Below are 22247 nucleotides of genomic sequence, written 5' to 3'. Positions count from 1 at the left end.
TCGAACCTGGGCTATATTACATATTAGGCAGATGTGTTAACCACTAAGCCACAGGCTCTGATCCGTTATCAGCTGAGCCAGGGAGAAAGGTATATTTAAAGTCACAACCCCTGGTATGCCCCAATTATGGGAGGAAGCTAACTGCTTCCATTCTCTGTCCATCGGCTCGTCACAAGAGATCATCCAGACAGAAAGCCCAATATTTTACTGTTGCCTTTGTTACATTTGTGTAGTATTTGTGCTGATAAATAAATAAAGGGAGACTAGCTTCCTCCCATAATTGGGGCATAACAGGGGTTGTGACTTTAAATATATACCTTTCTCCCTGGCTCAGCTGATAACGGATCAGAGCCTTTGGCTTAGTGGTTAACACATCTGCCTAATATGTAATATAGCCCAGGTTTGAATCCCAGTAAGGGTATGGCTAGCTGATGAGAGCTAAATAGCTTGAAATAGATCTATACTAGTCTCCCTTTATTTATTTATCAGCACAAATACTACACAAATGTAACAAAGGCAACAGTAAAATATTGGGCTTTCTGTCTGGATGGTCTCTTGTGACGAGCCGATGGACAGAAAATGGAAGCAGTTAGCTTCCTCCCATAATTGGGGCATACCAGGGATTGTGACTTTATATATATGTGTGTGTGTGTGTGTGCGTGCGTGCGTGCATGCACGCACGCACACAAACATACAGTTTATATTTATTGGTGTTCTAAATAAACTAACCATTGGCAGGAGGCAGGCAAATTTGGAAGTTTCCATGGTCTGTATCTAAAGTTTTCCACTTTAGATAAGCAATTGATTCCTTCCATCCACATATCAAGCCCAGTTTTTAAATAAAATCTGTCTGAACCAAACTAGCTCTTATTGACTTGAGACTTGCAACGCCGAAGATGATTCATGCTTCTCTCCTTTTGTGGTAGCCGAAATCTCAAATGTTTGCCACTGAGAAAGATGAACTGGAGCCAGGAACAAAGTGAAGTTAATTTGGTCATTGCATCCAGTAAAAGGCATGTTCTTGTGTCCCTGCATGGAGTACATTAGCAATGTCAACATGGCCCAAAGGTCAGCCTCCAGTCTGCTTAATTAGTTGTCTTAATTCTTGGTTAGAGAGTTTTGACATTCTTGGGGTGAGACATTCCTTTGCCAGCGAAGTCCGTCTACCTGATGAACTGTATTCATTGCCAAGCTCACATGAAAGTACTTCCCCATTTTCAGAAAAAAGCTAATGCAGCATTTTTGAATTAAGCTTACAAGTTTTGTATATTTTATCCATTAAAGTGTGCTATTTCCAAAATCAAATGGAAAGTAAGAACAGGATTTTTAAAAAAACTAATAATAAGGAAGAAGAACAGCCTGGTATACTAAAAAAAATCTCTATGTGTCTTGAGAAAGACAACTCTAGCCTTGCTAACTAGGAGGAGAAATACTGTATTCCAATGGTGGGATTCAAACTTTTTACTACTGGTTCTATGGGCATAGCTTGGTGAGTTTGGCATGGCTACATGGGCGTGGCTTGGTGGCATGGCAGGGGAAGGTTACTACTGTATCTAATTTCTATTGCTCATTATATTCAGTCCTAGTTAGCAACAAACTACTGCCTGACCTGATCATAGTTTACACATAAACTATGACCTGATCATAGTTTACACATAGTCTTCAAATGCAGCTCTCCATATAATTCACTACTGCAATCTAAATTGAAGGTTCCAGAAATGAACGTTCTCTGCCAAGCATTCACTAGTTGGGATGATAGACCAAAGATGATACAGGACATGAGAGAAAGAGAGAGAGAGAGGGAGAGACAGACAGAATCCCTAAATCTTAGCCATAGCACCTATGAGGCATCTAGCAAAAGCTGCATCTACAAACCAGATTCACAAATCTACAGTATTCTTATACAGCACATGCAGCCATACCCAAAGCAGTTTGGAACCCTATATCTGCACCAATCAACCACCACATCTATGACTCATCAGGATACAATTTCAATTTATTTGATTATATTTGGTCATTACCGAAGCCAGGCACTGATTTACCATGTAGCCGGGATGGCGAACCTATGGCACACGTGCCACAGGTGCCACGCGGAGCCATTTGTCAGGGCACGCAAAGCTCCAGGGGGTTTATAGGAGCCTGGGGAGGGTGAAAACAGCCTCCCCCAGGCCCCCCTGGAGGCCCTCCAGAGGCTTCAGGAGCTTTCCTGAAGCCTCCAAAGCGCAAAAAAAAATGGCCCTATGGGCAAACCGGAAGTTCGGGAATTGAAGCCTCCACTCCCGAGAAGCTCCTGAAGGTCCCTGAAGACTCTAGAGAACTAAAAACAGCCCTACAAGCAAACCGGAAGTGACTTCCGGTTTGCTCATGGGGTCATTTTTTGTCCTCCAGAGCCTTCAGGGAAACCTCTGGAAGGCCCCTAAAGGCTCCGGAGGGCGTAAACCAGCCCTACGAGCAAACCGGAAGTCCATTCCCAAACTTCCGGTTTGCCCATAGTGCCGTTTTTTTGCACTTCAGAGGTTTCAGGGAAGCTCCTGAAGCCTCCAGAGGGGCTTGTGGGGAAGTGGGGGAGGCTGTTTTCGCCCTCCCCAGGCTGCTATAAAGCCTCTGGAGCCTGAGAAGGGTGAAAAAAGCATGCAAAAGATGGGGGGGTGCCTGTCATGTGCGCATGCGCACTGGGGGATTCATGCATTGCATTGTGAGTATGGCATGCCCACGCACAACCCCTCTGCGCTCCCCCCACTTATGGCACGCAAGCCAAAGAAAGGTTCGCCATCGCTGCCATATAGTATATACAGCTACTTAGCAATAGCAATAGCACTTAGACTTAGATACCACTTCATACTGCTTTTACAACCCTTTCTAAGCAGTTTACAGAGTCAGCATATTGCCCCCAACAATCTGGGTCCTCATTTTACCCATCTCGGAAGGATAGAAGGCTGTCAACCTTGAGCCTGGTAAGATTCCAAATGCTGAACCGCAGCTAGCAGTCACCTGAAGTAGACTGCAGTATTGCACTCTAACCACTGTGCTACCTCAGCTCTCTATCACCTACCACCTCAACCCAAACCAGTTGAAAAAAGGAGAAATGCAGCCAGATATTATCAGCATATTGATACTCCAAATCCTTGCTCAGCAGCTTCAGTAATATGTCTTACAAAATCTAAAGAAGCTGTAGTAGAACAAATCCATCTCATCTGGCTCAGCTCCACCATATTTCTTGGCTTCTTTCCTTGCTCTTTTCCTAAGCCACCCAAGGGTTCCAAGCAGTGTCCTCCTGCTTCAGGTCAGGCCTGTTTACTTGATCACACTTAGCTTAAAAATAGATTCAGAAAGGCCAGTGGTCAGGACCACATAAGCAGATGCATGCACCAACTCTTTTTCTTTCATTACAACATATGTGAATAGCTTCCTTTGATGTTGCATAAGTTTCAGCATAAAATGAAAAGGCACAAATTGCTTCCAACCTCACCCAATCTTCTGTACATCAGACAATATGCAAAGTTATATATTTATATCTGTACATCAGGCAAGAGAGATAGAGAGACAGAGACAGAGATGATCGAGGTAGAGAGAAAGAGATGTTGCCTGTGTCCTAAAGCATCCCTGCTTGTCCTGGACAAGAGAACCCTTAAAGCCCCTGCAGCTGTTGTTTACTATTTGGTTGAATATTCTGGTCCTCCATCTGTGTCTCTGTGGACATACAAAGCTCTTTACAAGAAGTGAAGGACAGAATTTGTTATGTAACCGGTGAGAGACGGCAACGGCAGAGAGCAAGCAGGATGTACAACTAAACAATCTACTGGATGAGATTATTTCATGACAATAGGATTTCTTTTCTCCTTCCCATCCCAGGTTCCCCAAAAGATTTAAAATATGACCAAGCAGAGGATATATTTACTGGAAGACAAGGGGTGCAGACAAACCTACACCAAAGCACTTGCCAAGGAAGACAAAAAAAAAGCATTCAAACAAATGCTAGCTTCCACAGAAGAAAAGGACAAAGATCAAAAAACTTGGAACTGGTTATTATAATTGCACGCATGAAATGCCTGGCGGAGGAGCCATCTCAACTGTCAGTATTGGTAAAGAGAAACAGGCAGACATTCGGAGTTTGATGGCCAGATTTCAGCAAATATTTTCACTCCGGGAAACAACCTCAGAATGCAGATACTGCCACACTTTTTCCCTCACATTTAATACCATAGTCTTCACCTTCTGTGCCTTTCAGATTAGGAGTGCAGGCAATCAGATGGACAATGGAGAATGCACAGGAAACGTATGACATTGCAAAGAGCTGAAATTTACTTAGATGGTGGCATTTCTGCAAATCAGCATCAGCTGATCCAAAAGTCATGCTCCTAGCTTTCTCTAGGGCAGGGCTGCCAAAGTCACGAGCCGGGGACTGGATGCATCACGTGCTGGCCACGCCCAGTTTAGCAAAAGGGGGAAAGTCATGATACATTACGTGACACTGATGTGACAACACGAGTTTGACACTCCTGCTATACAACTATACAAATTAAATTGAAATAACATCTGATCCAGATCATGTCTTTATTTGCCAATGCTGGCCACATAGCCAGCTGCTAAAGTAAACAGATTGAAATTACTCTGCTGCTGTGCCATCCCTTTAAACAGAAGTCATTACGTAACCAACTGCTGATTTATTTCCGTAGTGCATAACTAAGGCACTAAAGAGGTTGGGAGGTTTAGTGGAATCCTAAACATTAAAAAGAATTAGCTGTGGTTTTACAGAAAGATCTAAGTAAGAATGGCCCCCTACAAAGAACCCACCAGGCTCAGTGATGGCAGAATGCTTGGTTGACTGAAGAAAGAAGCCATAAAAGGGAATGAACATGAATAATCTGTACAAGGATACTGAATAGGAAAATGCACTGCAAGCCTCATTGACTTGCTATTAACACGTGCCTCAAGACATGCTAGAAGCTTTCTATGTTAAGAAAAAACTCAGCGTTCCATCCTTCCAAGGTTGGTAAAATGAAGATCCAGATTGTTGGGGCAATATGCTGACTCTGTAAATCACTTAGAATGGGCTATAAAGCACTTAAAGCACTGTGAAGTGGTATATAAATCTAATTGCTATTGCTATTTCACCTTACGGTTCCAGCTAGTTATAGCTTAAGATCGACCAGTTGTTGATTCAGGGCCAGTGATACCCTGTCATATAAACAATACATACTGATTTGAAAACAAGGTTTAACTAAGTCCTTTCAGTAGTTCTTTTTCATGGTCAATCTGTTGTGTCCACCCCTCATCAAACCATTGAAGTTCATAATTATGATTTCAAAGTGCTTCTTTTCTTTTCCATGTGTTGAAAGAACAATCAAGTCCAATTTCAAGCTAGGAAAAAAATGCTGGAAATAAAATGGAAGCCGGCCACAAGGAAATAAGGTCTCTGTTAGTTTGGTTTCCAGAAACTTCAGTGACGGCAGCATGTTCCCTGGATGGCTGACAAAATGGCTGAATGAGTGGATGGATTTTTAATGGATTCTGGAGTTTGGTGATTGAGATGCTCCAGGAGGTTCTGTAATGTAGCAAGCTTGTGTCTTTTGCTAGTCTAGTGGTGGTGGGTAAATCCTAAGGACCTGTCCTGTCCTTAGAATTAGGGTGGGTGAATGTAAATTATTACTCCCATCAGCTCCAGCCTTCTGTGGGAGCTGTGGCTGAAGGTGTTTTGTTTATGAATAGATTGGCCAAGTTTTTCTTAATAGGTAGAAAATATCCATCTCTAAAGGCTTGAGGCTTGTGCTTGAGGCTATGGCAGGAAGACTGGAGCAGCTTTCTGCCTTTGTTAAGATTTTCCTCCATTTCTCTTTTGGGGAAATATAATATTCTGCCTCTTTTAGGTAAGAGGTAAAGGTTCCCCTCGCACATATGTGCTAGTTGTTCCCAACTCTAGGGGGCAGTGCTCATCTCCATTTTAAAGCCAAAGAGCCAGCGCTGTCCGAAGGTGTCTCCATGGTCATGTGACTAAACGCCAAAGGTGCATGGAGCACTGTTACCTTCCCACCAAAGGTGGTTCCTATTTTTCTATTTGCATTTTTACATGCTTTCGAACTGCTAGGTTGGCAGAAGCTGGTACAAGTAACGAGAACTCACTCCATTATACGGCGCTAGGGATTCGAACCGCCAAACTGACGAATTTTCTGATCAACAAGCTCAGCGTCTTAGCCACTGAGGCACTGCATCCTCTTTTAATATTCCCCAAAATATTTAATTCTCTAGGATGGGGGACGACACTTCCCATACTTGCATTGCTGGTCCAGGGGTATTAACTCTTTCAGAGCTGAGAACCTCAGATCTAAAGGGACAGAAGGATGGAGACAGAGTTAACATCTCCACCATCATTCATCTGCCCTACTTCTCTGCCTGGAGACTGCCATTTTCAGGCCTTTTTCCTATCTTTGCTCCTAGGCACACAGATAGAGCCTTTTGGTCCTCCTCAAAGTAGCTAATAAGGTGCTAAGTTACCAGCAGCCCCTCCGTGTATTTTCTTAAATAAATAAACCTTAAACCTTAAAACCTAACTTAAATAAACCTTGTTCTGATTAAAGTGACAAACCTGCTTCATTAATCCTTGCTCAACATAGAATTTCACTCTCACAAATTCCCATGTTGTAAACTTATCTTTCCTTCCTGTATTGCCAGTTCATGGATGAAGCATCTAGAAAAATCACAGTTCATGTTATCAACAGGTCTTCTTTATGTTGTTTCTAAGGCACCAATGTTTTGCATGCCACAAAGCAGAATATCCAAATTCACCTCAGCGTGAATTTGCTTGCTTGAGGGACTTGAATTCACACAGCAAATAATACCTTATTCCTCATCTATTTCTAAATTACATGGTTTGGGATTTGCCTGCTTGCCTTGTTAGATGCAGAAGGCCAGGAAATTAGAACTCTACCTGCTGTTGTGATGGACTTGTTCTCCTATTCCAGCTTTCTTTGAGCATTTTTATATAACTTTATTATTTAAAAAAATACTAAGCAGAAAAAAATGAAAAAAAGAAAACGCTCAGAAAAGAAAATGAGAAGGAAGGAAAGCAGGAAAGAAAGGAAGGAGAGGAAGGAAGGAAGGAAGGAAGGAAGGAAGGAAGGAAGGAAGGAAGGAGTGAGTAAAAATACATCAAACTCTTACTCTAAGATTAAGATTTGTCTATATTTGCAGAAAATCTACATTGATAATCCCATATAATTCTAATCATCCAATCCCCAAATCAACTCTTCATTTAATTTCTTGCAAAAAGTCCAAAAATGTTTTCCAAGTAGAAATAAAAGTTGTCAAAGTCTTTTCTTTCACCAAGGCTGTCGATCCCCATAGTGTTTTGTGGTTTTTAACGAGAAAAGTAAAGTGCTTACTTTGATTTAGAAGGATGAGCCTTAGGCCAAGACTTTCTCTTGGCCCACTGACCACAAGAGACCTCATCATCTTCTATAAAATGGGTCTTCTCTGAAGCTCTTTCCCATTTTACCTAAAATAACAGCCATCTGGCACAAAACTTTACAGTGTTCATTAATGTCAGGCTGTGAGCAATTCTAGATGGATGGAGAATTGTTTCTTCATCTCCTGGAATCTGATCAGCATTAAGAATCTGTAACGCTGCAGCCGTAAATATAAGACACAAAGGTAACATTTATATTGAGTCAAGTTTTCTTGGCAACAATATGGAAGCTAGTGATCTTTCATATGGTCCACTCAAATTCTTAGTCCGTTTTTTCTTCTTATGTCTTATGCTATTTTGCAAAAATAGCTCCCACTTGCTCTCATAATGTTAAAAGGCTGACTTAATATTTCTAAAGCAACACTAAGCTTCTATTTTACAAATGTTAATTATTTTACCCTTTTTAACTGCATATGCCTTTTTTTAACCTTCGCTGTTCTACAAAATGCCTTAAAGCTTGCACCTTTAAAAAATAATTTATATGGTTGAATGTTATTAAGCCTGTTTTTTAATATTTTAATAGTAATTTTATTTTAAAAACACAATTACAATGAAAAAATTAATACAAAGAAAGAAAGAAAAAGAAAAATTAGAAAGTGCAGAAAAGAAAAATAGAAAATTATATACACATACACAGACACATAAAGAAAAGACTTGTACCTTTATCACACAATAAGTATAAACAGTTTTAGTTACTTCTATTAATATACAACAAATGGTCTCTTTTTCCCATATCTAATCTCTTCTCTATAAACAAATCATTAAAACTTCATCATTTCAATCCTGGTGAGCAAACATCCATAAAGGGTTACCAAAGATATGATAGAACATATCTATTTTAACCTTGATCAAATAAACCAACTTTATACTCCTTCCTTTTATTTTTAACAATCTTGATTTTTATTCCCATCAAATAATGTCTTATAACTTGATTTCTTTTCATTTTTCTTACGTTGCTTCTCACAAAATTCTTCAAAACCTTAAGAAGCCTCTTTTGTAAATCCAGCATACAAAAATTATCCAGAGCCTTTTCAGTTTTTTATTTGTATATCCCTTTTAATTATTAAGATTAAGTTCCCTTTTTATGTCCAGTGTTTCATCTTTGGATTTCTGGAGAAGAAATTGCAAACTGAAAAAGTTCTACTTTTATGATTGCAGCAGAATGAAGTGTAGCAAGTAGTAAATAGCAAGCAAGTAGACTGGATGTTTCTCTACAGGCAAATAGACAGCATGGGATCGCCCACAAGTGCTGCTTATGGAAAAAGGCTTTAATGGAAAAATGCTTTTAGGGAAAAAGGCTTCTGTTTTTAATTCTATTAAAAACATCATGATAAGAACTGAGGTGGCTCAGTGGTTAAATGCAGCACTGCAGGCTACTTCAGCTGACTGCAGTTCTGCAGTTCGGCTGTTCAAATCTCACCGGCTCAGGGTTGACTCAGCCTTCCATCCTTCCGAGGTGGGTAAAATGAGGACCCGGATTGTTGTTGGGGACAATATGCTGACTCTGTAAACTGCTTAGAGAGGGCTGAAAGCCCTATGAAGCGGTATATAAGTCTAACTGCTATTGCTATTGCTAAGATGAGATTTTGAGGGTTGGACAATAGAAGGAACCCAAAAGTACTGAAGATTACCATTAAAGAAAAAGAATATTTGACTAGCTAATATAAAATAATATAAACATTATAGTGTAGGGCCGAATATTTTAACATTGAATATATTAATGAATATTTTGGAGTAATCGATCTAGAACTAAATTTTAAGAGGATTTGGCTCTAGACCGTGTTAGACTGTGATACATTGTTCTTAGAAGTTGTTATGAAAGAGGAACAGGTTTTACTGGACAAGACTGATCTGAAAGTGGTTTTAAAAATGACAGGCTACAAGAATAATATGGGGAAAGAATGTTATGAAGCTGTTGAGGTTGTGCAAGCTTTAGAGAGTGACTACACTACGTGAGTGTACTTTCAATGATCTATTTAAAAAGAAATGAGAAGGAAGCCAATTGTTTCTGACTAGAACTGCATAAATATAAGAGATACATATATTAACAGTGGGAGAAGCGATTTGCATACAAAATACTGCAGACATCCATTAGAATGAATAATTATCCAACAAGATGTTTACATTTCAACATAGTATATATTTTCACCTTCAAACATCTAACATGTTCCAGGGATATATTATGGAGCTGGATATCGACAAGGAAAAAAATGTATTAAGACATCTCAACATGCTGTATGCATTTTGTGAAACATTGTTGCAAAGACTCAAAAACAATATAGGCCAATTATGGCAAAGTGGCACTGAAATTTTAACAGCAGATGTCACCCTATAGTCTCTACTATATAGCCACATTCTAGCTTTCTATACAAGTGTGTGATTTTTAAAAAAGATATACATCTAATTTTCTGTGTATATATCAGAGGTGGGTTGCTACTGGTTCGCACTGGTTCAGGCGAACCGGTTGTGGAAATTGCGACTGCATCACCAAACCGGTAGGATGGCAGGCTCACCACACCCCCGAAACGGTTCCCCAGTTGCCACAGCATGTTTGTTTGACATTACAGGCAACTGTGCATGCAAATGCACCAAACTGGCAGTAATGCTGACAGAAACCTACCCCTGGTGTGTGTGTGTGTGTGTGTGTGTGTGTGTGTGTGTCCTAATATATTTTCCTACATATCAGAATTATCAGGTTGATGGGCATGCTGGATTGAGATTATAGAAGGGATAATCCATCACAATGGAAGTTTCCAATTGGAACCCATGAGTGACTCAGATCCATGTGAGATGCCTGAAAAAAGGTCTTTCTCAGTTAGATGGGAACAATTCAATTTTGTTGCACCTGAGGAAATGGACAGGGACCTCAATGCAACAGTGCAACCACCTTTCAATTAGATCCTTCTGATCGCCCACCCAGTTGGTGAAAGCCTCGAGAATGGTGACTAGCAGGTGAGCAAAGACAATGATAAATTCTTCACTGCAGGAGGGGATGTTCCCACGGCCTTTTAAGGAGGCCTTGGTTCAGCTCCTCCTTAAAATCCATTGCTTAATCCTACCTGCCTGGACAATTTTTGACTAGTTTCCCATCTTCCCTTTTCAGAGTAGCTGGTAGAAAATGTGGTTGGTTGTCAGTTTCAGGGGTCCTGAATGAAACAGATTATCTAGACCCCTTTCAGTCAAAATTCAGGCCTGTATGGCACAGAAACAGCATTGATCACACATTGGTGGATGATCTTTGGCAAGAGCAGGCTGTACATAGTGCAACCATCCTTGTTCTCCTTGAACTCTCAGTAGCCTTCGATACAACCAATTATGGTATCCTTTTGAGCCGGATATGGGGTCTGGCAGCACATGTTGGATTGGGTTGGTTCCTTTCCCCAATGCCAGTTCCAACCTGGTGTTAAGTGAGTGACAACTCAGCCCACACCTGCTCCTTTTGGCATATCACAGGAATTGGTACTTTCTCTTCTCCTTTATAACATCTACATGAAGCTACTGGGTGAGATCATCCATCACCATGACATGAGGTATCTTCAGTATGCTAATGATATTCATTTTTGTATCTCCACTTCTGGTGACCTAAGTGATACTATCACTGCCCTTTCACAAGGTCTGGAAGTTAAGGGACTGGAGGGGCGAGTATAGTCTGGCTGAACCCTGGCAAGACTGATTGGTTTTGGGTGCATGGAGCTTCAAGATCTAACACTATGACATTCTTAGTTCTGGATGGGGTGACACTACTCCAGACACATCTTGTCCACAAACTTGGGATTCTCCTGGACTCACCACCAACTCCTGCTCAAAAATCAAGTGTCAGTCACAGCTAGAAGAGCCTGTGGGTTATGGACCACTTGTGGCCTTAGATGGATCACTTATTGTGTGCTCACTTATTGAAATCCTGGTCATTTCATGTCTGGACTTCTGCAATGTGCTTTACATGGGGATTAATGTAATAAAGATCAAGGCAATTACAACTACTTATCTTTTCTCTAGTAAGTTATCTTCATATAATGCTGCTACTAAGTCTGTTCTCGGTGAAACACAAGAGTTCTATCTATATGGTACAGCTATGGCTGGTAGAAAAGTACAAACGTTTTAACTATGATTGCTAATTGTTTTAAATTAGTGTTCCATTTTTGCATTATTTTTAAACATGAATGCTTTAAACACGCCCACCAGTTATAACAGCATAGCCAGGTGCTGAGTGTGAACAGGTAAAGTTAAAGGATAACAGGAATATGTTTCCATGATATGATAAGATATGATTTCCTTAGGAATCACTTTGAAGTGCTGAACCCCATGAGAGGGAACCAAAGAAAAAGTAAAATGAAGACAAAGAATGTGAAAACAGTCTGCCAAAACTCAGAAAACAAAGGAAATCAACTGGACATAAAAGCAAATGATAGAAATCGCCAAGAAGAAAAGAAAAGACAAAAGCTAAGAGAGACAAAGATTTTAGAAAGGAGTTTAACAAAAGATTTTCAAAGCACTATTAGAAGAGACAAGAAGCAACAACATTGGTAAAGGCATCAAAAGTGGAACCAGAAAAACAAGGAGTCTTTGTCATTCTTGGGCTTAGCCTGGCAGAACACTTCTAGCTATGTTTGCATAATTCCCCTTCAATCTTTTACCTTTTGTTCTAAAGAGGGAATGCTTTAACTAATATTTTATTACTATAATGCCAATTCCCCCAGTAACTCAACTTGTAGTGCAAGTGATGTACTACAACAAAGTTACTAAGCATTTAGAAAGTTATTTTAAAACAAGATGTTGACTTGTGCACCAAGTTTACCTCCCAGGAAAAGCATTTTGAAAGTGAGACTCCACTTTTTGAGAAGCACCTCTCCCCTACAATCATTCCACCTCATTTCACTTGATGGAGGTACCCTAGTTAGTATATAAATGATCTCTGTCAGAAAATGAATATATTTTATTCAGAGGTGATATTCTACCGGTTCAGACCGGATTGCCCGAAACAGTAGCAGAAATCACAAAGGGCTCCATCCACCCGCACCTGGCTCTATGGCATCCCATTTCTGCCCTTTTTTCACCAAAAGTGCATGTGCGGAAGGATCTGCGCATGCACAGAGATGATACGTGCGAGCGAAGCGAGCGTGCTCACATGCTCCTCACATTTGCGAACCGGTAAGGAAGGTAAGTGTATACCACCCCTGATTTTATTCTACTTTCTTCTATCGTGGAATTCAAAGTGATATCCAAATTTGCCACTAATAAACAGAATCAAAGCTGCAAGGATTAATATCAGAAAGAACTTGGAGTACATGAAGTTCTATGCACCTTTCTCTATAGAAGCTCAATAGGTTATCCCCAGCTTCCAAATTAAAGGAAGAATATAAATCTGATAAAAGTTCTTCCTGAACAAGAATTGTGGATTAAATCAATGCAAGGAGCTAAATGATCTAGGGCACCAGTGCTTTCATTTATGGAAATGCTGTGTCACTATTGAATGATTTGAGGATCACTATATAAGCGTCAACAATGTGGTACATATAAGTCCCCTAGGACCACATATTAAATATATTTTAATTTATATCCACATGTTTTGAGATTTTGCTACTGCCCTATAACCAGTGTGAGATTTAGGATATGAATGCCAAAATATGACAATCCAGGGTGTTTGTTTTAAATTAAATTAAAAATCATTTCTCAGCTTGAGTCACTTCATTGTTTGACTCCCACTAAAAGATGATTTTCAGTACATTATCTCGAACTCTTTAGAAGAAAATCAGGAATAGAATAGTAATATAAATACAACCATTATGTAAAAGCTTTGCACAAAGTCTCCTCTATCTTTGGGTTCTTCTTAGTTCTGCCTCTTGCACTCTCTGACTTGCAAACAGAAACTTGGAAAAGAGTGGAAATCATGTAATCACCCTTCTTCGAACTCTCCCTTCAGTGTTTGCATTCAAGCATGTGTAAGTCTATCTCCCCATGAGACTTCCTGGCTGGACATGCAGAGGTTAGGAGGAGCAAAGCACAGGATGTGCGGGACACAATGGCTGGAGGGAATGGGTTGGGAGCCAGGATACATCCTGGGTGCACTTTAGTCCTCTTGTGCTCATTACGAACACCCGAAAAGGCTTTCTCCAGATTAGGATATATCTATTCTCCTCGTTTATTAGAGAAAGGCCTTTTATGGTATTTTGATAATATTCCCTCTGATAGAACCTACCTATACAGCAACTGAGCACAGTGATGAAATTTCATGAATACACAAGAGTGCCATTAAAATCAATAATTAACCACTGTGGTGTGCTTTCTTATAGCACTTGATTTCAGTAAAAGCTAGTATGTCTTTAGTAACAATGGATATACTTTCAGGAAAGAAATATCAATCCATCCAACTGCTTTCCCATCAGATAAGAGAAGCAACACCCAAAATACTTACCGTATTTCAGTGATTCCACTGAGCTGAATCCTCATTTATTGGGAAACCTACATTCTTTTTTAAAGCTTTCTTTTGTCTAAAATGTCCCTAGATTCATCTACTCAATGCTGGAAGCTTTCTTATTTTGTGAACTACCGGAGCTGGGTTCAACAAAGTACAGCATAAACATTGTGTTGCATGGTGCTCCCAAATGATTCCAGAATATAATTAAAATTACATTTGAATTACATAAATAGTGTGGCAGTTGAAGGGCAGGGTAGGCAAGATAGGCAGACACTTGATTTCTTTGTGTCCTCACCTGGGATTAAGAAACTAGGAGATGAGATAATCTCATGTATCTGAAATTGGTTCCACCACAAATGCGCGCACAACAAAAGCGCGCCTGACTAAACCACGGTGACTAAACCGCGGTGACAAAACCGTGCGACGAATGAGCGACGAATTAGCCCTAAAGCGCGCTGACAAAAGCGCGCCGACAGAAGCGCGCCGACAGAAGCGCGCCGACAGAAGCGCGCCGACAGAAGCGCGCCGACAGAAGCGCGCCGACAGAAGCGCGCCGACAGAAGCGCGCCGACAGAAGCGCGCTGTAACGTAACTCTAAACCTAACCCTAAACCTAACCCTAAACCTAACCCTAAACCTTACCTTAAATGAAATTGCGCTTCTGTCGGCGCGCTGTTGTCGGCGCACTGTTGTTGGCGCGGTTTTGACATCGCGGTTTTAGCACCGCGGTGTTGTCGGCGCGCTTATGACGTTCGCGCTTTTGTCGGGTCACGTCTGAAATTTTCTGCCTCTGTCACATATGGCTACTATGTAGGAGTACCCTGATGTCCTCCCTTTTCTCATGAACTGCCTTTTGGGAATGGACACACTCTATCTCCAATGTGGCATTCAGATAGTTTTCTGAAGCTCAACTTCATTTTTTCTCAGGTCAAAAACAATGCCAGCAGCTACATATCTTTTCCTCCCTGAACTTTGATTACCACCAAGCAATATTTGGTGACCAAAGCCCACGTTTAATTTGGGAGGCTAAGCATCAAAAGGTGGCTGCGGTCAGAACAAGTTTTAAAAGAAATTTGGGTGCTTTTCTTAATGTTCTTATATTATGTCCACATCAGCAGAAAACTACTGTCAGTCAACTAGGGTGTTCCAAGGCCATGCAAAGAAGGTTAAGATGGAGCTATCACACTGCCTATGAAGACAGACACTGTAAAAGGAACTAATGAAAAATGTAAGCATTTTGTCAGCCCTGGAGGCCATCTTTTTCTTTGGATCTTCAGGGCAGCCACACTTAGTGCATAGGCATGCTGTGGGAAAATGGGAGGGGGATTGCATGACGTTGGTGGAGATATATAGCCATAACAATTTTCTTTTCTCTGGAAGTCAAGGATGTTCAGCCTGCACCTGGAGAGGCGTGACTGGGGAACGTCTCCAGTTGGGACGGTGGATTGATTGGACTATGTGATGGACATGTGGGTGCAGGGCAAGGGACTTTGACTTTCCTTTGGGTAGGGAAAACCCAGGGGGGCTTTCAGATTCAGGTTTTCCCCGATGTGCCAATATGACATCTCTAATAAAATGGAACTTTGAGGAATTACCTGACTCTGACTGCATGTGAGTGTATGCATAATCATCTACTTCTGAAGACCTTTATATCATGGTTGACATAATGGATACGCTTGTAGTCAATGGACATCCAGAGGTTTTGGGAGAGAGCTTCTAGGAATTCATGCCAAATGGCAAGTCTAGTGGCTGAGCTGGCCACTAATTTTTTTTAAAAAAAAAAACAACACGTGTCAGGGTTCTAATTAATACTCCCAACCACATAAGAGTCCTGGAGGTGGTGAACCTTTGAGAGCTGTATGCAATGAAATGTTAATTTTAATGTATGCCAATTAGTGTACATTCAAAGTGACAAAGTTATTCTATTCTGTTCTGTTCACTTTTAAAGTTTACTACCCATTTTCAGACCACTCTGTTATTTGCAGTGGTCTTTAACAATTTCCATAACCATCTTTGGTGCATCTTGTTCTTGCTGTTCTTCTGATCAAAAGGATGAACCCTATTGATGACTTCTATTTCCTCTGCTCCCCTGGATAATAATTCTGCCATAAACATTCATAATCCACAGTTATGGAAAATGGCCAGTTGAGGACAAATGGAATGGAATTCAAGCCATGCCTGGAATTCTAATTTGAGACAGCTCTAGAGAAGAGCTTAACAACTCTTTGCTGGTCCTCTTGGGTCTGAGGTTTGACAGGAAATGAGTTTGAAAGGTTCAGAGGCAGGTCACAGAACTCGCATCACTGCCAGTTGCTCTGATGACCCCAACAGTATGTTTTGAGAAACTTAATACACATGCTTATTATAAAGCTCTTTTTCCTTGCAAAAGGCACGTCAAAAAGTTGGTTCCACTAGAGACATGGCTAGCCTACTGTATCCTTCCTCCCCCACATTCTTCTCAAGTGAAACCTATTGTCCGACCTAAGACTATAATGATGCAAACAATGCTATGTTATTAACTAGAGGACAAATGCAAAAGAATTATTTGTTTACAGGAACTTTCCAGAATTGCTTCCTTGCAACATTTGTTGTGGTTAACAGTCGCCCCCAAATCCAGGAACAAACAAAGAGCTGGAAATTCCTGAGATCTGAATCCCGTGGAGCACAATCGGATGAAAATAGTTCTTAGAACACAACTACTGAAACATGGAAAACTGACTGGACTAAATGCATCTACACTAAAGTTTACTATTCGAAAAAGCCAAATACAAATGGATGCAAGTATGATAGAACAGTGAAAATCTGAAGGTTTTCTTGTCCTTGCAGACCTGCAGAAAGGCTTCTATCAAGTCATTCCTTTGCTACAAAGAAAATGGTGAGGGGGACTTACCCCAGGGATTCCTTTAACAGTTCCCACCTGAGCATTCATGGAGTAAATAAGTGAGGCTAAACTTACCCATCCCCAGCAGAGCACTAAGCACCTGCATAATTGAAGTCAGATAGGGACCATTGCAGCATAGCAACATTCTCACTTCCTGTGGGTGAATTACAGATAGGCCTGTTATTATAAAGTAACAAGAGAGAGGATTCTATTTGAAATAGAATGGTTTGTGTATCTCAGTATATGAAGATGGATATCAATTAATTTTATAAGTGATAAAATTTTATAAATTTATAAAATGATTTTATAAATCATTAAATGATTTATTAATCAGTTATTCTTTTATTTTTGGTCTTTTTTGGCAAATGTGTCATTCTTTTGTGTGTGTGTGTGTGTGTATGTATGTGTATGTGTGCGTATCCATGTGAGTCTGTCTATCTGTCTGTTTGTCTATCTATCTATCTATCTATCTATCTATCTATCTATCTATCTATCTCTATCTATCTATTTATCTATCTATCGTATCTATCATCTATATATATCCATGTCCATATCCATATAGTTCAGTAGTAGTAACTGTGAGTGGGATCTTAGAAAAGTTAAATAAAATTGAATTATATTAAAATGTTGGCAAAGACAAGTAACAAAAATCAAGAATGAAAGAATAAAAACCGATACATAGAAGTCTTAGACGAAACTTAGAAGCAACTTAGAACTAAGAAGAAATTTCCTGACAGTTAAAACAATTAATGAGTGGAACAACTTTCCTCCAGAAGTTGTGAATGCTCCAACACTGGAAGTTTTTAAGAAGATGTTGGATAACCATTTGTCTGAAGTGGTGTAGGGTTTCCTGCCTAAGCAGGGGGTTGAACTAGAAGACCTTCAAGGTCCCTTCCAACTCTGGTATTCTATATTTTATATTCTAAGTTAGCTTGACATACATTTACACACCGTATAATATTTAAAAAGGGGAGTGAGATAATCCACACACATGGCCATTTCTAGGTTCATAGAAGGGAAAAGGAAATGGGAAGACATTAGTTCCAAATCAGGAATTCATTCTTTCACGTGAATTTAAGTGATCTTGAATTCTGCTACTTCTATGGATGACCCTTCAGAAAACAGAGAGGACAGAATCATATTTTGTGGATTTGTCTTTGGTGAGGTTTAGTGCTGGTATTCCCTGCATGACCATAATAGATGCACCTTTTTCTTAATGATAAGGTATAAGTGTTTTTTTCAGATAAAGCTATCGTATATGAAGGGAAACAATGATTTTTTAAAAATCTTGAATTCTGAAAAAAAAAATGTGACATGAAAGATGATGGAGAGAACAGATGTCTGTTGCTCTTCTTAATAGAAGCACCGGGCCCAGAACAATTCCTGTCCTTTTATGATACCTAAAAATCTGCTGTCTGAGGTAATTAGTTAATGATAGAGCTGACTTTGGATGGGCATTTGCAGGACAGATAGATTATTAGAACACTTTAATATTAAACAGACAAAAAATTAGTTTGCATTTTTCCCCAAGAACCATTGATTAGTAGTCACTGAAATTCCCTCGCAGATGTTTTTCAAATGTTGAATTCTTGCCTCCACAGCAAAGGGAATATAAAACATCATGTTTCAATATTGCAAGCCAACCTTAAACTATTCTTAAAATTCTCCTTTGGCATCATGTATGCCAAATCTAACACTTAATTCATTCTTATGAAATGCTGAAGGTTGATCCATGCATTGGAATCACAGTTTTGGACCAAGTATCTATACGTCTTTGTGGTGGTAAATAAAGAAATGTAGTCTTAATTGCAGAGCCATTTTGGAAGTGATCTTCTGGGAAAGTATCTTGACCCTATTTGATCCATTTTGGAGTACATTCATGATTCACATCCAATAATGTATTCCAAAATGGAATACATTCAGTCTGATTGCATTCTAATCTAATGGCAAGATTAGACTGAATGCAAGAAATACATAGGAGTAATCAAAAATCTAAGCTTGCTGAATTGTCAAAATCTGGGAAAAATATCAATATCTTCTAATAGCAACATATGGTGTCATGTAAGAGAAATAGTTCCATGAAATACAGTCTATTAGCCACATTTAATTAATGAAAGATATCAGCAAAAAGATACAAAGTGAACTAATTTAGCAAATTGTTCCTATTTTTGTAGTTTGAAAAAAACCAACTTAAGAACAAGTTTCATGTCTATTTTGATCTGATCTTTAAAGTTGGGAACACACATTACATATGAAGAACATAATCTAACCAAAAATTAATAAATAATCTCACAAAAAATATAACTAACCCAAAAAATAGCACCATACTAACACAATAAATTTCCTATGTTTTAAGCAGAGTTTCTTCATAAGAGAACGCACTGCCCCAATCCCAGAAGGAATGGAAATAGCTTAGACTACACTGTTTCTTCTTGCCAAAGCAGGGAATGAGCTAAACAAAAAAAATCCAAAGTATTTTAATTGATCCCGCCTGGCTCCCCAGGGTGTACTGATTCCTCAGCTTGTGGGCAACAGAACCAAGGAAGTTGTCCCGTAGTGATCTGTCATCCCTCTGCTCAAAAAATGGAATGCACAGACCAAGGCTTGATTGACAAGCCATCTGACCACAAATGGAAAAGCTGACAAGACATACCTTCCAAGTGCAGAGTGATGTAGACAAAGGTCAGAGAGCCTCATTTCACTGTAGACTAAATTAACAGCATTTTTCTTAATTTAATTAGCTGTTACTACACTTCAGTTGTGCACATTCCAATGGAGGCATATTTGAAAGAACTGGCAATTCAATCAATGAAAGGGAGGCTTCAAATAAGGATTGAAATGTACTTAATTAGCATCCCACCCACCCACTTCAAGTAGACCACTATAAATGACTTAAATAGTCATAAACCATTCACTTTTCTCATCTCTTTGCAATACAATAAGGATAAAGCTGATATACTGTTGGAATTACACTGTAATCTTATAAAGGAAAAGTTGTGAAAGAGCTTTTTAAATAATAAATATAGATAAATATGAAGGGTGGAAAACAGAGTAAGAATAGGGGCGTGCAAAAATATTTTAAATGTCAAGCACTTAATTTCATATTCCAAACAGTTGTTTCAAGTTTGGGATGGGTTGTTCCAGTTGTTGTGGTGATATTTCATGCTCACAAAAATCTTGTCTCAAAGCCCTTCCAAAATAATCAGAACGATCCATGTCAAGCAAGTATTTTAAACTTAAAATGCTTTGTGCACCTTAGGTTAGGAGGCAAAAGGGCACCTGCATTCATCAAGCAGGGGACGTGAAAAGCTAGACCTATCATGTTCACCGTGCATGTTTTCCTTTAAATTTCTGTTTTCAGCAAGGCAGAAATTAATATGCCAGGAATTCATGGCAATCTCTCTTAAGGATACATTTTTCTCTGAACAGTATGTAACAGAATAACAGAGTTGGAAGGGACCTTGGAGGTCTTCTAGTCCAACCCCCTGCTCAAGCAGAAAACTCTATACCATTTGTCCTATCTTCTTAAAAACCTTGTGTTGGAGCACCCACAACTTTTTGTGTATCAGGGCACACCTCAGGATCCAAAGTATTGAGATCAGCCAGTATGCTAAGCCATAGTTTAACTGGTGGACTCATTCATAAAACATTCTAAGCCAAGCCAAGCAAAGCACATATACTGTAGTCTACAGGTAAGCAACTCTGTGGAGTGAGCTGGAGCCTCCATCTGGATCTTGATACCGAACAACTTTACTCAGCGCCAATGTTATTATTTAAATCTGAGATTAGGCTTACATAGTTCTGGCAAAAAGATGGTATTTCAGGAGTTGGGATGCTGATGCATACTTGATTTTGCTCTCCCTATTTCAAAAGAGCAATCTGTTTCTCTTCTGAATCCTTCAAAGCTGGTGGGGTATTGCTTACATTCAAGCTTGACATAATAATTTGATGTTCTCCAGACCAGGTGTTATTTTAAATAGTTTATCATAATAATTTTGTTTGCTTTGTTTGTTACAGGATGTTTACATTTCATTTTTTCCCCTTTCACAGCTGTTGATGCTGTTTGTTTGTACTTAACCTGTCTTGCTGAAGCTTTCTAGGCATTTCGAAATAAAATGAAAATTAAAAAATTGAATAAAGATTAGAATGCAAAACAACAAAAGATACTGTTTCTGGAATTGGAAGTCCTCTCATGAACCTTTAGTTGATGGAATTGTACAGATTCAGGCCCTTCTGTCATTGTTTTCGTGAACTGCAGTCTTTAAAAAATAATGAAAGAGCAAATAAATGTGTTTACGGTTAGGTAACATCCAAAGTGTAGAAACAGCTGTAAAAATGCATATACTAAAGGAAGAGAAGGTGAGCAGAAAATGTTGCTTGTGCCCTTCACAAACTACACGATAGAAGAGAAACATTAAAATGATTCTCATTAGAACAATTCAGGATCCCAACCTGCTTAGGGGACCATTGATAAAAGAGACTAACACAAACACAAAATAATCTCAGTCTTTCCCAGCAGATCATGCTAGCTCAAAATTATTGGATTTGAAGCCCAGTATATCTAGAGAATGCCCCCTGAAGAAAGCAAGAATAAATTGTGTTGTTAATCAAAATGTATGTCTTAGATCAGTGGCAACACAAATATATCCCACACAAAAGCAACCAAACCACCAATGAAAAGTAGGTAATGAATGTTCTTCATCTATAAAAAGGGGAATAGATATATTTTGTTTAAATTTGTAGAATGAAACAGAAAGGCATACATGGATTAATCATTAGAGCAAACATATACAGTTTTCTCCAGGCCATAAGGTGGCAGCTTTTCACTGCTTTTCACTTAAAATTAAGTGGGCATGTCTCAATATCATTAATATATATTTATGTAACTCATTTTTTTTCTAATCTGTGATAAATGAATATAAATTTTCTGTTTAACCAGTACCTCGATAGAGTTTGAACTGAAAAGTAACAATAGGGGGAAAATGCTTCCAACAACTGAAGCATTCAATTATGCCAGTTATACAGTTATGTACGATTAATTCCAATTGCCCATCTCCCACCCCTTTAATTTTAAGTCCACAAAGGAAAATTTAAAATTGTAATATAATTTAAATGTTCCTTTTGCGATTTAAAGTTATTGTTGTTGTTGTATTAATATAGTTGATGTGGTAACATCTAGTAATGTAATAACCACAAGTTGATTTTTTGCAGTTACTATGTATTTTGGATTGCAGTTAAGTTTTTGCAGTTACTGTGTATTTTGGATTGACTAGTTCTTGGAAATGCTTCAAAAATCAGAAGTAATCAGAAACATTTTCCCAAGTGGTATAGAATCACAGAATTGAAATGTTAGAAGGTACTTTGGAGAACATCTAGTCCAACTATCATTCAGTGCAGAATTAACCACAATAGCATTCTTGTCAGTCTGACAAGCTACATGGTCTTTGATTGAACATTTTAGTAAGGAAGAGTCCAGCACTTCTGAAAGTA

The sequence above is a fragment of the Thamnophis sirtalis genome, unplaced genomic scaffold (genome assembly GCF_051295495.1).
Source record: "Thamnophis sirtalis isolate CommonGarterSnake01/CBP01778 unplaced genomic scaffold, rThaSir2_p1.2 scaffold_1, whole genome shotgun sequence".
Taxonomy (NCBI): Eukaryota; Metazoa; Chordata; class Lepidosauria; order Squamata; family Natricidae; genus Thamnophis; species Thamnophis sirtalis.
Note: the sequence above shows the minus strand (reverse complement) of the source record.